This window comes from Papio anubis, unplaced genomic scaffold (genome assembly GCF_008728515.1).
Source record: "Papio anubis isolate 15944 unplaced genomic scaffold, Panubis1.0 scaffold898, whole genome shotgun sequence".
NCBI classification, from domain to species: Eukaryota; Metazoa; Chordata; class Mammalia; order Primates; family Cercopithecidae; genus Papio; species Papio anubis.
In genome coordinates, this window is record NW_022169221.1 from 26631 (window position 1) to 32155 (window position 5525).

Below are 5525 nucleotides of genomic sequence, written 5' to 3' on the forward strand. Positions count from 1 at the left end.
TTCATCTCAGTTTCACCATGCTATGTTTTTGACAGTTATTCTTTGAGAGATATGTCTAAGAGGTCAAGAATATCTTCCTAATCTTTCTGGCTCTAGTCTGGGTTAAAAATCCCAACAGAGCCGGGTGGATCATGAGGTCAAGAGATTGAGATCATCCTGGCCAACATGATGAAATCCCTGTCTCTACTAAAAATACAAAAATTACTTCTAGTCTGGGTTAAAAATCCCAAGAGAGGTGGGTGGATCATGAGGTCAAGAGATCGAGACCATCCTGGCCAACATGATGAAACTCCATCTCTACTAAAAATACAAAAAATTAGCCGGACGTGGTGGCGGGCGCCTGTAGTCCCAGCTATTCGGGAGGCTGAGGCAGGAGAATAGCTTGAACCTGGGAGGCGGAGTTTTGCAGTGAGCTGAGATCTTGCCACTGCACTCCAGCCTGGCAACAGAGCGAGACCCCTTCTAAAAAAAATAATAAAAAAAAATAAAAATCCCTGAATGCCCACACTTGCTTCTTTCGTAGCATCTTACACGCAGAATTTCAGATGTGTATTTATTTTTCAGTCTCTCTTCTTGAAAACAAAAATCATTTTAGACTCACCTCACGTGGTGGGGTTGGTGGCTACCCTCAGTATTGCCTGCACGGGTATCTACCAGGAGTGCAACCAATAGATCCGGCAACTTTGTATCATGTTTTCTAGTAAACCTACCAACAGTCACTGTGCATATTCAAGTGGAGAGAAGTCCAAGCAGTGAGGCCACTGCAGCACTGGCCATCCTTTACAGGACTGAGCACCTAATTCGCCTTCCTGTCTCCACTTCCCTGCACCCACTAGGAGTCCTGCAGACACAATCAGCCCGAAGCCAGGGCGGCTTCCTTCCTTTTCTGGCAAGATGGCAGACCACGAAGCTGGAGTGACTCTGGGGCGGCCGCATTTTTCCTGCCAGATTCTCGCTACCTTGAGTGTTACCAGGTTGATGCCACTTTCACACGAAGTTATCAGCAGACAAGTCACAGTTAATATAGGTACAATTTGTCATGTAGCTCATGAGAAATCCACCCTTGTCAAAGCTATTTCTGGAGTTGAGACCGTCGGGTTCAAAAATGAACTAGAAATAAATATTACAATCAAGCTTGGATATGCTAATGCTAACATTTATAAACTTGATGACCCAAGTTGCCCTAGGCCAGAATGTTATAGATCTTGTGGGAGGACTACATCTGATGAGTTTCCTACAGACATTCCAAGGACCAAAAGGAACTTCAAATTAGTCAGACATGTTTCCTTTGTGGACTGTCCTGGCCACGATATTTTGATGGCTACTGTGCTGGATGGTGCAGCAGTGATGGATGCAGCTCTTCTCTTTATAGCTGGTAATGAATCTTTTCCTCAGCATCAGACATCTGAACACCTGGCTGCTATAGAGATCATGAAGCTGAAGCGTAATTTGATTCTACAAAATAAAATTGATTTGGTTAAAGAAAGGCTAAAGAACAATGTGAGCAGATCTTTGCATTTGTACAAGGTACAGTAGCAGAGGGAGTTCCTATTATTCCAATTTTAGTTCAGTCGAAATACAGTATTGACATTGTGAGTACATAGTAAAGAAAATTCCAGTACCCTCAAAAGACTTTACTTCAGAACCCCAACTTATTGTTATTAGATTTTTTGATGTCAAAAAACCTGGCTGTGAAGTTGATGACCTTAAGGGAGGTGAAGCTGCTGGTGGTAGTGTGTCGGGAGTTTATTCCTTCTGGTGGGTTGTTGGTCTTGCTGACTTTAAGAATGAAGCCACACATCTCCTGGTGAGTGTTACAGCTCTTAAAGGTGGTGCATCTGGAGTTCATTCCTTCTGGTGGGTTCCTGGTCTGGCTGACTTCAGGAATGAAGCTGTAGAGCCTCATGGTGAGTGTTACAGCTCATAGAAGTAGTGTGAACCCAAAGAGTGAGCAGCAGTAAAATCTATTATGAAGAGTGAAAGAACAAAGCTTCCACAGCATGGAAGGGGACCCAATCGGGTTGCTGCTGCTGGCTCCTGCCACCAGCTTTTATTCCTTTATTTGGTCCTGCCCGTGTCCTGCTGATTGGTCTATTTTACAGAGTGCTGATTGGTCCATTTTACAGAGTGCTGATTGGTCCATTTTTGCAGAAGGCTGATTAGTGCGTTTACAATACTGTAGCTAGACACAGAGCACTGATTGGTGCATTTACAATCCTGTAGCTAGACACAGAGTGCTGATTGGTGCATTTACAATCCTTTAACTAGACAGAAAAGTTCTGCAAGTCCCCACCCAACCCAGAAAGTCCAGCTGGCTTCACCTCTCATTAGTGTCCTAAAAGGAGTGTTAAAGGTGGGCCAGGAGATAGAAGTCAGACCTGGTATTGTCTCCAAAGACAGTGAAGAAAAACTCACGTGTAAACCAATCTTTTCCAAAATTGTATCACTTTTTGGCGAGCATAATGATCTGCAATATTCTGCTCCAGGCAGTCTTAGTGGAGTTGGAACAAAAATTGACCCCACTTTGTGCCGGGCTGACAGAATGGTGGGGTAAGTACTTGGTGCATTCAGAACCTTACATGAGACATTCACAGAATTCGAAATTTCCTGTTTCCTACTTAGACAGCTTCTAGGTGTAGTACTGAAGAAGACAAGACAGCAGCAAAGGTACAAAAGCTGTCTAAGAATGAAGTGCTCATGGTGAACATAGGATCCCTGTCAACAGGAGGAAGATGTAGTGCTGTCAAGGCTGATTTGGATAAAATTATTTTGACCAATCCAATGTGCACAGAAGTAGGAGAAAAAATTTCCCTTATCCAAACAATTGAAAAATACTGACATTTAATTGGTTGGGGTCAAATAAGAAGAGAAGTGACAATCAAGCCAACAGTAGATGATGACAGAAGAATACCAGTTAAATAATACATTTAGGTGGAGTTAGAAGTTGGAATTTCTCTTACCAATCAAGGGGCTTATTTTCAAGGCAGTACTGTGAAATTGATTTCACAGTTCATTACCTTAGTAGGTAGCAGTAAGCTTATTCTCATTTTTTTGGTTGTGAAAACTTAACAGGATCTACAATTAATGTAAAAATTGGTATGATGTTTGATTAAATCTACATTTTAGCAGAAGTTAAGCATTCCCATATGTCTAAATTATACATCAGTGCAGTTTGAAATGAAACTTTGCTACAACCAGCCTTTGCTGTAGTACACATACATATCACTGAAACTCCCTGAAATAAAGATTTTCTTTTATTTCATGATTTGTCTTTGCGTGACTCCAGGCAGAAGGACTATCGTACCAGCAAAAAAAAAAAAAAAAAAAAAAAAAAAAAAAAAAACCCACAAATTCTCTTTGAAGACCAACTCGCTTTTCTTTGGCCTCATATTTTATGTTGCTTTATCTTTGAAATTTTGCCTGAAAAGGAAATTAATGGGTTCAAATGAAGCTATTCTTTAGAGCATGAGTGCTTGTTCCCATGGACAAATCTTCTTTCCCCTTACCAACTTCCTTGCCTGAAAAACAGGAAACCAGAGTCAGAGGTTATCTGCCACTCCCTGCCTTGAGATTATTTCTGCATTGTTTTATGCCTGAAACCCAATAGTCTTCCTCCATTGGAAAATACGGTTATACCACATGATTCTAGATGAGTAACAAAGATCATTCTAAGCCTTCATTTTGTGGGGTTTTTTTTAACTGTTAAATTGTGGTCATGACATAGATTCTAATATTCCTAATCTTTGGATGTTTCAAAAAGTAAAAAATGTTAGAAAGTAATGAGTGAGTCTTTTTGATTTTTAACTTATTCCCCATGTCGCTGTACTTACGGTACTTCTTTTTTTTTTTTTTTTTTAGACAGAGTCTTGCTCTGTCTCCCAGGCTGGAGTGCAGTGGCACGATCCCAGCTAATTGCAACCACCACCTCCTGGGGTCAAGTGATTCTCCTACCTCAGCCTCCTGAGTAGCTGGGAATACAGGCACCCGCCGCCATGTCTGGCTGATCTTTGTATTTTTCATAAAGACAGGGTTTCACCATGTTGGCCAGGCTGGTCTTGAACTCCTGACCTCAAGTGATCTGCCTGCCTTAGCCTCTCAAAGTGCTTGGATTATAGGCATGAGCCGCTGCACCTGGCTTGTTTTTCTTTATTTATATTTTTGCTTCATAAGAGGTTCTGTTGAGCAGTGATTCCCAGCTGTGGCTGATACAGAATTGCTAGGCAAGCTTAAAAAAAAAAAAAAAAAAAAAAAATGCCCCACAGAGATTCTGATTTAATTGGCTTGGAGTAGAACTCAGGCGTTGATATCTTTAAAAATTCTCCCCATTGTTGAGAAACAAATTTGGAGAGTTGAGAAGTAGGTATATTAAATTACAGAATCTTACTGAGTAGTCTGGTAATTCTCTTTGCTTTGCTTAAATTTGCATTGAGATGGGATCTGAAGCCACTGTCATCATATTGTGCTCCTTTGAATGTTCAAGTTTCGTTGTAGAAATTTAGAAGCTCTATGTTTATCTAAGTTGATGTTTTGAGGAAGCATATTAATTTTATATACTTGACTGACTGTGAAGGTTGTGTTGTAGCATGAGGAACACAAATAAAACAATCCTAAACGAAAAATTAATTTTAAAACAATTTTAAGGGATTTAGAGTAGGGAAAATATGTACAGATATTGGAACTTTTATTGCTGAGTAGGAATTTGTGCAGTTGTATTGTTGAACAGAAAACTATGTCCATAGGTGAATTTTTTCATTTATTATTTATTTTACTTTATTTTTTTGGACAGGGTTTCACTCTGTCGCCGAGGTGGGAGTGCAGTGACATGATCTCAGTTGACTGCAACCTTCGCCTCCCGGGCTCAAGCAATACTCCTGCCTTAGCCTCCCAAGTAGCTGTGATTACAGGCATGTACCACCACTTTCGGCATTTCTTTTTCTTTTTCTTTTTTTTTTTTTTTTTTTTTTGAGTAGAGACAGAGTTTCACCATGCTGGCCAGGCTATTCTCAAACTCCTGACCTCAAGTGATCTGCCCACCTCAACCTCCCAAGGTGCTGGGATTACAGGCATGAGCCACTGTGCCCGCCCTGTTCATAGGTGAAATTCTTTTGAAAAGCAGTTCTATTATAGCAGATTCTATATTTAAGCAATGAGCTGAACAACCTGGGTTTCCTTTTTGTTTTCACATAAAATCTGCTTGTAAATAGAAAAACCATATCGTGATCATTAATATAAAGAAATGCAAACAAATTATCAGAACATAAAATCAATGCATTAGCTAAAAGAAATTAATTTTTTAATTAAAAATTAATTTTTAATTTATTTTTTTGGACAGGGTTTCACTCTGTCGCCCAGGTGGGAGTGCAGTGACATGATCTCAATGACTGCAACTGAGAAAAAGAAAGTTAACAGAGCATGTTGCTGAGACTTTGTTTATATCTATACCTCAAGATTGTATTATTGGTGGTTTCATTTTACAAAAGAAGGATGGAAGGAAGGGAAGAGGGAGAAAGAAGGGAGAGGAAAAC

The 5525-nt window shown here is 40.1% G+C and overlaps 1 pseudogene; it reads left to right on the forward strand.

Annotated features, from left to right (window-relative positions):
• The first annotated feature begins 406 nt into the window (after nucleotides 1-406).
• On the forward strand, nucleotides 407-3328 carry LOC101016508 (annotated as a pseudogene).
• The last annotated feature ends 2197 nt before the right edge of the window (nucleotides 3329-5525 follow it).